Source organism: Hippopotamus amphibius, chromosome 7, assembly GCF_030028045.1.
Source record: "Hippopotamus amphibius kiboko isolate mHipAmp2 chromosome 7, mHipAmp2.hap2, whole genome shotgun sequence".
NCBI lineage: Eukaryota > Metazoa > Chordata > Mammalia > Artiodactyla > Hippopotamidae > Hippopotamus > Hippopotamus amphibius.
Window position 1 is genome coordinate 133,088,681 of NC_080192.1, and position 12,972 is coordinate 133,101,652.

Sequence of the window (12,972 nt, forward strand, 5' to 3'; positions counted from 1 at the left end):
CTTTTTTTAATTAAAGTAATCAATTTCAAAGTTGTGTTAGATGCAGGTGTATAGTAAAGTGATTCATTTATGTGTGTGTGTGTGTGTATTCTTTTTCAGGTTCTTTTCCATTATAGGTTATTACATGGTACTGAATATAGATCCCTGTGCTATGCAGTAGGTCCTTGTTTATCTATTTTGTATATAGTAGTATGTATCTGTTAATCCCAAACTCCTTATTAATTCCTCCTCCCTCTTTCCCTTTCAGTAACCAGAAGTTTGTTTTCTATGTCTGTGAGTCTATTTCTGTTTTATAAGTAAGTTCATTCATATAATTTTTTTAGACTCCATATATGGGATATCATAAAATGTTTATCTTTCTCTGTCTGACTTATTTCCCTTGGTATGATAATCTGTAGGTCCAACCATGTTGTTGCAGATGGCATTATTTCATTCTTTTTTATAGGTAAATAATATTCCATTGTATATATATAACACATCTTCTTAATCCATTCATCTGTTGATGGACATTTAGGTTACTTCTATGTTTTGGCTATTGTAAATAGTGCTGCTATGATGATGGCCATTCCAACTGGTGTGAGGGGCTACCTCATTGTAGTATTTGTTTGCATTTCTCTAATTAGTGATGTTGAGCATCTTTTCATGTGCCTCTTGGCCATCTGTATGTCTTCTTTGGAGAAAGGTCTATTTAGGTCTTCTGCCCATTTTTTGATTGGGTTGTTTGGGGGTTTTTTTGATATTGAGCTATATAAGCTGTTTGTGTACTTTGGAAATTAAGCCCTGTCAGTGGCATCATTTGCAAATATTTTCTCCCAGTCCATAGGTTTTTTCATTTTGTTAATGGTTTCCTTTGCTGTGCAAAAGCTTTAAAGTTTAAATAGATCCCATTTGTTTATTTTTGCTTTTTTTTCCATTACTCCAGGAGATGGATCCAAAAAAATATTGTTGCGATTTATGTCAGAGAGTGCGCTGCCTCTGTTTTCCTCCAGGAGTTTTATAGTATCCAGTCTTACATTTAGGTCTTTAATCCATTTTGAGTTTATTTTTATATGTGATGTTAGAGAATTTTCTAATTTCATTCTTTACAAGTAGCTGTCCAGTTTTCCCAGCATCACTTATGGAGAGACTTTTTTTCTCCATTGTATCTTCTAGCCTCCTTGTCATAAATTAATTAACCATAAGTGTGTGGGTTTATTTCTGGGCTTTTTATTCTGTTCATTGATCTATATCAACTGGTTTTGTGCCTGTACCATACTGGTTTGATAACAGTAGTTTTGTAGTATAGTCTGAAGCCAGAGAGCCTGATTCCTCCAGCTCCATTCTTCATTCTCAAGATTGTTTTGAGTGTTTGGGGTCTTTTGCGTTTCAATACAAACTTTAGTATTTTTTGTTCTAGTTCTGTGAGAAATGCCATTGGTAATTTGATAGGGATTACATTGAATCTGTAGACTGCCTTGGGCAGTATGGTCATTTTAACAATATTGATTCTTCCAATCCAAGAACACAGTATATCTCTCCGTCTGTTTGTATCACCTTCAGTTTCTTTTATCAGCATCTCATAGTCTTCAGAGTACAGGTCTTTTCCTCCTTAGGTAGGTTTGTTCTTAGGTGTTTTATTCTTTTTGATGTGATGGTAAAATGGGATTGTTTCCTTCATTTCTCTTTCTGATACTTCATTGTTAATGTATAAAACTGCAACAGATTTCTGTATATTAATTTTATATACTGCTACTTTACTGAATCCGCTGATGAGCTCTCATAGGTTTCTTATGGCATCTTTAGGATTTTCTGTGTGTAATATGTCATCTGCAAGCAGTGATATTTTTACTTCTTCTTTTCCAACATGGATTCTTTTTGTTGTTGTTCTTCTATGATTGCTGTGGCTAGTACTTACAAAACTGTGTTGAATAAAAGTGGTGAGAGTGGGCATCCTTGTCTTGTTCTTGAACTTAGAGGGAATGCTCTCAGCTTTTCAGTGTTGAGTATGATGTTAGCTGTGGGTTTGTCATATATGACCTTCATTATGTTGAGGTATGTTCCCTCTGTGCCCACTTTCTGCAGAGTTTTTATCATAAATGGATGTTGAATTTTATCAGAAGCTTTTTCTGCATCTGTTGAGATATTATAGGGTTTTTATTCTTCAGTTTGTTAACATGGTCTATTACATTGATTGATTTGCAGATATTGAAAAATATCCCTAGACAAATCCCATTAGATCATGGTGTATGATCCTTTTAATGTATTGTTGGAGTTGGTTTACTGGTATTTTGTTGAATATTTTTGCATCTATGTTCATCAGTGATATTGGCCTATAATTTTTTCTTTTTTCTTTCTTTCTTTTTTTTTTTTGGTATTTTTGTCTGGTTTTGGTATCAGCATGACGGTGACCTCATAGAATGAGCTGAGAAGTGTGCCTTTCCCTGCGATTTTTTGGAGTATTTTGAGAAGGATAGGGGTTAATTCCCTCCAATTTCTTAGGAACCCTTCACAGATGCACAGACTAGGATTCATAATGAGGAATTTGGCCTAAAGACAATGGGTAGCCATTGGAGATTTTGAGTTGAATCAAAAGAACAACACAATCAGTTGTTTTGGGGAGATCTCTTGTGGTGATTCAATATCAGTCAGATTGAGGACACTCTTAAGAACAGTCTTAAGAGATCCTTAGAAATCTCTTGAATGTGTTGGATCTGAGGTAATGAAAGTCAAGACAATGGTGATGTCCAAGGAAATGGGGGTGGAAAGGGCTAGAAGTGGAAATATGTCTTGAAGTCTCTTGATTTATACTACACTGTCCTTGCCTCTGCTACTGACGGTGGCTTTACTTCCCTCATGTTTCATCATCTGAAAAATGGAGTTGAATTAGATGATCACTAATGGCGCCGGCATCTGTGACTGAAAAGAACATCTGGAAGTAGAAGGTCAAGACGAGATACAGTGCAGATCATATGCCTGATCCAGCTAGTGCAATCTTATTCTCTCTCTTAAGAATCAGAGATTGGGAATTTGCATTTGAGTTGTATTAATAGTAGAATGTTAAACAGAAAGTCTATGCATTCTTGCCACAGAGATCCCCAAATTCCTAAGGACTAATTGTTTAGGTTTGTTCTGTATTCTTCCAGAAATTTCTCCTTTTTAACTTAAACTAGCCTAACTTGACTGCTTATACTTTAAAACAAAAGCTTTTAACTAAATGGTGCTTGACAGACTAGAGAATAGAAATTTTCTGGCCGTCTTTGAGGAGCAGGTTCTATCAGAGGAATGTTGCCCACTATCTCACAAACACACACATGTGCGCCCACACATGCACACACACCAGAAAGTCTATAATTAGGTTACCAAACTTTTGACTCATGTGTCAGCAAAGCACATTTATCCAGAATAGTGACAATGTCAAGCAACAAGAAAAAGCAACAAAAGCAAAAATTAAAAAGTGGGACTGCATCAAACTAAAACGCTTCTGCACGGGAAACAATCAACAAAATGAAAAGGCAACCTATGAAATGGGAGAAAATGTTTGCAAATCATATATCTGATAAAGGGTTAATATCCAAAATACATAAAAAACTCATACAACTCAAAAGCAAAAACAAATAATCTGATTTTTAAAATGGTCAGAGGAACTGAATAGACATTTCTCCAAAGAAGTTACGCAAATGGTCAACAGATACATGAAAAAGTGCTCAACATCTGTAATTATCAGTGAAGTGCAAATCAAAACCACAGTAAATCATCTCACACTTGTTAGAATGGGTATCCTCATAAAGACAAGAGTTAAGTTTGATGAGGATGTGTAGAAACAGGAACCCTTATGTACTGTTGATGGGAATGTAAAGTGTGCAGCCACTATGGAAAACAGTATGGAGGTTCTTCAAAAATTAAAAATGGAACTGCCATATGATGCAGGAATCCTATTTCTGGGAATATATCCAAAGAAAATTAAAGTAGGATATCAAAGAGATATCTGCACTCCCATGTTCTTTGAAGCATTATTCACGATGGCAAATGTATGGAAACAGCCTAAGTGTTCATCAACAGATGAATGGATAAAGGTGTGGGATATATATTATATAATGGAATATCATGAGGCCGTGAAAAAAGAGAATCCTTCCTACCTTTTGTAGCAACATGAATGGAATTTGAGGGCATAATACTAAGTGAAATAAGTTAGAGAAAGACAAACACTGAATGGTATATCACTTACAAGTGGAATATTTAAAACAAACAAAAATCCAAATTCATAGAAACAGAAAGTAGAAAAGTGGTTACCAGGGGCTGTGGGGGTGGGAGGATAAGGAGACATTGGTACAAGGGTATAAACTCTCAGCTATAAAATAAATAAGGATCTAATGTATGGCATGGTAACTGTAGTTGATAACACTGTATTGTATAATTACAGTTTGCTAAGAGAGTAGAACTTAAATTAAATGTTCTCACCAGATATATAGATATATAGATAACACATAAAAATATTGGCCACTTCCCAGCTGTGTAACCTTGATATTTTACCTGTCTTTATAGAAGCTACCCATCCAAGACAGGGTTAAGCATTAGGATCTTCCCCACTGCCTCAGACGGATACTACTACTTTCCTTATTGGAAAAGTAAGAGGGTCCTAGCTTCATCCTTCCTTCAGCTGTATTTTTATTGGTTTTGTGTGTGTTTTGTGTTTTGAGGCCCCTATTTGGTAGGGCTCTGAATATGCTGTTTCTCACCCAGTAGGCAGACTTCAGTCAAAATTTACAGTGAATTAGGGACACATAACTCAATTCTAAAGCAATTTCAGCCCCCCTGATCTCAGCTATGAGCTCAGAATAATGTAGAGTAATGTAGACAATAAAACAGGGTAAAACTAGAATCTTCCTCTCTGCAGATGTTGTTTTTGATACCTTTGCTTTCCAAGGCACCATTACTCATCTGCACCAGTACCCAGCACCCTTCTGTTTCCCCAAGAACACTCATGTAGAGTGTATATGTTGATAAGGAAGCCTCAGAGCCAATACTTTACCAGTTTCAGAGGCTGTCCCCATTTTCAGCCATTATCTCAAAAAAGGAAGTAATGATATCAAGACCTTACAAGGAGACAGACCTATCAAGGATTTTTAAAAGGCTTGGGACTTCCCTGGCAGTCCAGTGGCTAAGACTTTGCCTTCCAGTACAGGGGGTGCGGGTTTGATCCCTGGTCAAGGAGCTGAGATCCCATGTGCCTCACAGCCAAAAAGCCAAAACTTAAAACAGAAGCAATATTGTAACAAATTCAATAAAGACTTTAAAGTAGTCTACATCAGAAAACAAAAGTCTTTAAAACACTTGGTGGTTATTTATCAAGGTTGGTAGGTATATGGGGATTGTTAGTGAAAGACTATTGCAGCATCCTTGGAGTAGAGGGCAATCTGATAATATCTACCATCACTTAGTAGCTGTGTGATGCTGAGTTTTATTTTCCTCCCTCGAAAAATGGAGATACTAATACATACCTCCTAGTTTTGTTTCAAAGATTAAATGTAACACAATGCCTAGCATAGAGTTAGTACTTAATAAATATTACCTCCTGTTTTAATTATCTGGGATGCCATAACAAAATACCATAGACTAGGTGGCTTAAACAAATTTACAGTTCTGGAGCCTGGAAAGTCCCACATCAAGGTGCCAGCAAGGTAGCTTCATTATAAGGCCTCTTCTTCTGGCTTGTAGGCACCCAGCATCTCACTGTGTGCTCATGTGGCCTCTTCTTTGTATGTCCAGGGGAAGGAGGTGCTTTCTGGTATCTCTTCTTATAAGGTCACAAATCCCCTCATGGGGGCACCACCCTCATGACCGCATCTAACCCTAATTTTCTCCAAAAAGCCTCACTTCCAAATACCATTGAATTGGGGTGCTAGAGCTCCAATTTATGAATTTGGAGAGACACATTCAGTCCACAGACCCTCCACATGCCCAGGCATAATTTTGAGGAAGGAAAAATTACTTACTCAAACTTTGGTTTCCATTGAAACAGATGTTAAGAAATCTGTTCCAGGATTTCTTGTTTAAGCTGAAATTTCATTTTTAACTCAGAGAATATATTTCTAGCTTTTCTTTTTAAGCCCTGAGGCAGGGGCAGGATCATCCTACCAAATACATAGCAGGTTTTCTATCCCTCTCAGAGGTATGGAAAGGAACCCTTTCCTCACCTATTAATTTCAGAGACAGTAAAGAGTTCAGGAACGGGGAGGGGTACTGGGGACACGAAGCCAAATGGGCTTTAGCCACAGGATTGCTCCTGTAATGCAAAACTAAAATATGTCTTGGCTTTCTTGGCAAACTATCCAGGAGGTGGAAGCACACCACGATTCTTTTACACATCTGCCTTCATTCTGGTCTGAATTCAGTCACCTTGGTAATCATGAGAATTTTCTATTCGAATGATTTGCTTTAATATTTAATATGTAGATTCTAACTTTAAACCCTGTTACGCTGGCAAAAGAAGCCAGACACAAAAGAGTACCAACTGTGTTTCCATTAAAATGAAGTTCTAAAATAGACAAAAGTAATCCATGATGATTGAAATCAGCACTGTGGTTGCGTCAAGTAGGGCAGGAATTGAGTGGGAAGGGTCACCAGGGGGCTTTCTGGAATAATGGAAATACTCTATAGCCTGATAAAGGTGAGGGCTTGTGCATTCGGCAAAACTCACCAAACTGTGCATTTAAGATCTGTTCATTTCACTGTAAATAACACCTGTTATAAAAAGGAATGTATGCAAAAAATAAAAAAAGGAATGTATGCATTTATACTATTTCATGCAAAATTAAACAAAATTATGAAATATACGTGTGTTTTTCCTTGGAAAGATCTGTCAGAAGTCTAGATTCACGTCTGTATATAGTCGTCAATAGCAAGCGCAGGAGTATGAATGGGATAGAAGCCGTGTGCTCCTCAGGAATTCTCCCTGGATTTCTGTACCCATCCTTAAAATATCAGTTCTCACTGGGGGAAGAACAGTGGGAAATAACACCTCCCGATGGTCGTATCAGAACAACCAGGCTGAGTTTTCCTAATACAGATTGGGCTGTCTCCGTGCTTCACCCCAAAGATTCCCTTAGGATGCCTCCCCACCTTAAGAATCCTCCCAGAATGAGCCACTGTGATTACAGAGAGTGTTGTAACCCTCGAGTATGTTGGGGACAAGCTCTTGATTCCCTGAACTTAGGTCATTCAGGTTTACCAACCTATGCGTCACTTTATTACTGTCATCTACCAACTTCCCAGATAGTCCTTCTTATTAACTGGCAGTTATAGGACCTGCATCTCTCTTTCTGCACCATGTATTGTCGTAATTCTGGGTCATGTCAAGGTCATGTCAATGAGCCATCCAGAAACATAACCTTGGATTTAATTCCAGTGGCTTTCACATCCCCTCTGCTTTAGCCAAGTCACACCTAGAATCTTATCATTGCCTGGAACTGCACCGCATCCAAAATTCTGAACTGCACTATCCCACTATGTGTCTTAACGTCTTATCCTTTTACTTCTCTTGTGCCTTCCCTCCCATTATACCTACTGTCAACTTCAGAGAGACCTCCAGTTCTTTAACCCCATAATATTTTCCCAGTCTGTGAGGACCCTCTAAGGCTTCCTTCCCAACCTAGACTGTTATAACATGACTGGCTGTCCTAAGTATTGTTTTACCAGTATCTCTGACAATTTTTTTGTTAGCATATCTTCACCACAGTAGCACCTGGACAGCAAATCTCCACTCCAAGATCAATACAACATTACTACTTACTGCTATCTTTACTCTTGTGCGCACGTGACTAGAGAAATCCTACAAATCAACCTGAAACCCCATTTTTTTAATTCAGTCTCAGTTGTTCACTTAACAACACCTATTAACCCTTTCACCTGCCCTTAGTCAGACTACTCTCCAAGCTCCTGAACAGTTATCCCAGACCTTCGCCATTCTCCCTCAGATCCCTCCCCCAGGAGATCATGTGAGTGCCTATGTCATGGAGAAATTGAAATCATCAAGCATACTCTATCAGTGTCTTGCTTTTATTCAACAGTTTTAATGTATATTCTAGCCGATATTCTCATTCATATCATATCTCAAAGTCTAAGAAAACAAAGTCAACCTTAAACCCTTCTGACTTTGATGCTTCCTGTATCAGTCATCTTCTTTTTTCAAATACACTCCTCCCACTTGCTCCTTCTCTTAAGCCTATAAACATGCTTATGTCAGGCCCACAATAAATACAAGCCCTCTGGACCCCGTGACTCATCCTAACTACTGTTTATCATCACCATCTCATTAAGAGTGTGCTTGCTGAGTATAACAGTGATTCTAATTGAGAAGTATTATGGGCAGTTTTAATCCCAATTTGACTGGACTATAGAGAAGTTATAACTGATCATCCTAAAGGAAATACTCCAAAATCATAACTAATAAACAAGGTCAGCGGGTTTGCAGGATATGAAGTCAACACACAAAAACCAGTTATCATAATACCCTAGCAATGAACAATCCAAAAATGAAACTTAGAAAAAACAATTCTAATTATAATAGCATTAAAAGAATACAGTATTCAGGAATAAATGTAACAAAAGTGTACTATTTGTATACCTAAAATTATAAAACATCATTGAAAGAAAGAAAACCTCCATAAATGGAAAGACATCCCATATTTAAAAATTGAAAGACTTAATATTGTTAAGATAGCAGAACTTTCCAAATTGATCTAAAGATTCAGTGCAGTTTATTTCAAAATCCCAGCTGGCTTCTTTGCACAAAATAACAAGCTAATTCTAAAATTCATATGGGAGCACAAGGGAACTAGAATCACCAAAACAGTCTTGAAAAAGAATAATGGATTTGGAGGACTCACATTTCCCAACTTCAGAACTTACTACGAAGCTACTGTAATCAAGACTGTGCCATACAGGCATAAAAGTAGACATATGGATCTACTGAGAACAGAATTGAAAGTCCAGAAATAAACTCCCACCTTTATAGTCAAATGATTTTTGATGAGGGTGCCAAAAGATTCAATGAGGAAAGAATAGTCTTTTCAACAAATAGTGCTGGTATAACTGCATATCCAAATGTAAAAAAATGATGTTGGATCTTTAGGTTTCAGCCCTACATATAAAACACTCACAATCTTACCAAAAAAAAAACCCTAAAAATCAATGACTTTTCTTGGACTCCTGAAGCTGAGGTAGCAGGGCAAACAACCACCGCAAAATCTGGTAGTTAGTAGAATCCAGAGTCATTGAGGTCTGCTTACCTGTAGTGGAAATCACTGGAGCCTTCCATTGATAGGAACACGTTTGTGGTAATTTTGACAAATTGCTGGAGCTGACTGTGGATTTAGTATGAGAGAGAGAGAGTCCTGGAGTCTGTGATCTTAGGGGTCACTCGTGCTTTCACGGGCTTTAACTCCAGGAAACCCACCAGATCCTCACGTTGAAGAACCAAGAAAGATAACCTCATGGGCTCTGACAGGTGGTGGAGAAGTTTTCTTATCCTGCAACAAATCCAGAGTGTTTTCCATAACAAAGCTCTACGCTCCAGAGGAAAGATTTTGCCAGAACCTTATTCCACTTGGGAGAAGTACACTGCCTGCCTCCAGCCCCCTATACATTTCCTAGCTTACCTAATGGGGGAGGGGTCTACGAAACATTTGTAAAGATCACATACCAGGGACCCAAGCACACTAAAACACTGAGATTTAATTATAAAAGTTCAGAACGCTTTCCCTCCCAGACACCTAACTACCACACAAACAGGGCTCTAATGTAACAGTGGATTACAGCTGAAAGGGCTGCAAAATGCAGACTCTTATCTAAGGAGGACCTCTTAGTGTATCCCCTGGACAGCAGGGGAGACAAAAACAAAGGCACTACAGAAATGTGAAGCCTCTGGCACCTACAGCTACAGGAGACATTAAACACAGCCCAGCTCATAGTAGACCTGCTTGGCTTCATTTATTTTACCCATTCATAAATGTACTACTTATCATAAACTCTTTTACTGGACTTCTAATTGGTTATATAGCAAAAGATGACTAACCTCTCTAATACTTTTCATACTGTATAAATGTTAGTAGTATTGTATCATTTTATTTTTTTATTTTATTTTTTATTTTATTGCTCTAATTTCAATTGAAGTCCTTTAAGGACAAAGACTGTGTTTTACTTTTCTGTACTTTCCGTAGATAGCCTAACTCAGTGATGGGTGAATGAGTGAGTGATGAATGAATGAATGAACCAGCTTGAGACTGTCATTGGATTGACAGGGGAGCCCTTGGAGGACATATGGCAGTTCTGGCTGTACTTATTGCTATGATAGAACTTTCTTGGTCCTGGACATCCTCTCCAGGGAAAGTGTGTACAGTGGAGAATGGTTTAGAATCAAGAAGTCTGGTTTCTAGTCCTGAATATACCACTACGTAGCTGTGTGGCCTTGAAGAGCTCAATGCTCTGGGCTTTTTACATTTCTGTAAAATAAACATTCCTTTCAGATCTATCATTCCAAGATTCTTAAAACCACTGCCCCTTATTAAAATGAAGAAAAAACCTACCAAAATAAATTGCAATTTTAGCAAATGAATATTTCTTTTTTTGTATCCTATTAATATCTAGGGCTTAATGAATGCCTGCTATATTCAGGCACTGTTTTAAGTGCCTCACGGGTATTAACTTATTTAGTCCTATGAAATAAAACTTTTTCATTTCACTTTCACATATGAGGCATAGAAAGGGTGTGTAACTTACATAGCTGGTGGCAGAGAACCAATTTGAGATCCAGGCAGTCTGACTCCCATAGCTGTGCTCTTGATCTTAATGTTTCTCCCAGGCACCAGGTTAGTAGCAGCCTTCCCTTCTGCCCTCAGAACCACTGACCTCTTCCGTGGACATATACTTCATTTGAAAGATTAAACTCCTAACTCAATGCAGTGATAATTCAGAAAAATGTTGTGAGAGAACAGAATTCCCAGGAGAGCAAAGGGATATTTGCTAATGACTTCATTTGGCACAAGGGATTTTGTTTTATTTGATATTATAGATCCTGGATTGGGAAATCAATGTGTGGATAAGCTTTTGACCTGACTTTTGAACAGAATGTCGTTCTTTCCCCCAAACCTTATCACTCATGAGGTTGAAAGGTGAGTCTTGGCATTGCAACATCACCTGTTTTCCTCCTACTGAGAGGGTTCCACTTGATTTAATATTAGGAAGGGTTTCTTTCGCGTGAACTGGATTTAGGAAACCACCTTGACACTGCTTCTTCCCACTCCTTACCTCAGCTCACAAGTATATCAGCTGCAAGAAACATACTGAGATGGTTAAACAGCCTTTTAAAGCTGGCTCAGGAAGCATGAGTAAACAAGGGAACTTTCCATCATATGAAATGTGTACTTTGAGTCCAGCAAAGTATACAGAGTAGCAAGTAAGATAAAGGTGATTCTAGAACTAACAAAGATGTGATCAACATTCAGCATTGCTGCGCCTTCTCCCTGCAATTCCAGCCACGTTTCCCTCGCATCCTTTTTTCCCATTCCTGTCTTCCCTTTTCTCCGCTCAACTCTTCTTTCCCCCGTCCTTTCCTTTCCAAGTACCACCAGGACTGTGAATTATCACATTTCCTGCTCCTAGGACTGTGAGGAAAAGAGCTTTATATGAGACCATATAAAAAAAAATCCTGAAATATCCACCTATGTATAGCATATATTCACACTTTGATTTTTTCATCCATATACTCTTTTATTCATTTATTCATTCAACAGATGATTATTTAGTGCCTGTTCAGTCTTACCAGTTCTTACTATACACATATGTATATACCTTAGGACATACACATATGTATATACCTTAGGACAGAAGTATGTTTGCATTTCCCTAAGGACATTGGATTTTAGCTGGAGAGGCCCAAAGTAGCAGAAAATTGGGGCATATTCTTGATAGTTTACAATTTTATCATGGGTTCAGGGTCTGGTAGAAGCCAGGCTTACAAATTACAGCCTGAGGAAAACCAGCTGTTTGGGAAAACTAGCAGAAACAAAGACTTTGCTGTCTGGTGTTTTTATTGGCCTTTCTGGAACTTTCTCTTTAAGGAACCAAACAATATCCTTCTCTCATTCCCTCCTACCTGTTCACTGAAAAAGTCCTACAAGCTTGGGAAACTTCCAGTGCAACCCATTGACTCATAGAGTATCACAGATATGATACCATCTATGAAATATAATCATATGTTTTACGAGGTATGATTATAAAGCATTGTAAAAGGTTTTGGCACAAAAATGTCCAGAATACAATGTCAAAAGCAGAACATGGCTTTCAACCAACCATATTATACCTTTCTTCTGTTTATCACTGAGCACCTCTGGCGCACCCAGCATGGTGTTAGGTACATTCCTGGTCCTTTGAGCACTTAAAACCAAGTTGGGGAGGCTAGACAGGCACAAAACAGATCACGAATGCAGCATGATAAAGTGGAAACAACCCTCGATTTGGAATCTGAAGACTGGCTGTGTCTCTAAATTCCACCACTTGTTAGCTAAATATTGTAAAGATTTGCTTCTGATATTATGTAAATTGTATATGAATAGAAAACATTTTTATGGTTTTTAGAGAAGAGTGCAAAGCAGAGTAGGGCTCCTTGTCAGGTTTAATATAATCCCATGAGGTAAGCCAATGTTTTGCAAACAACAAGTTGCCACCCATTGGTGGACCATGAAATCAATATAGTGGGTGGTAACCAGTTTTTTTCTTTTTTTCAAATGAAATGGAACAGAAGAGAAAAATCAGAGTGTATCACACGTAGTAAGGGTAAAGGTAAATTTTGTCTCTTACCCTCTTACCTTTCTTTGTTAGGTAACTGTGTGTGTGTGTGTGTGTGTATGTGTGTGTGTGTGTGTGTGTGTGTTTGTACTGTGTTGTAATGGGAAAGTAATTTTTTTGTATGAGTCACTTTCAAAAAGTCTGAAAAAT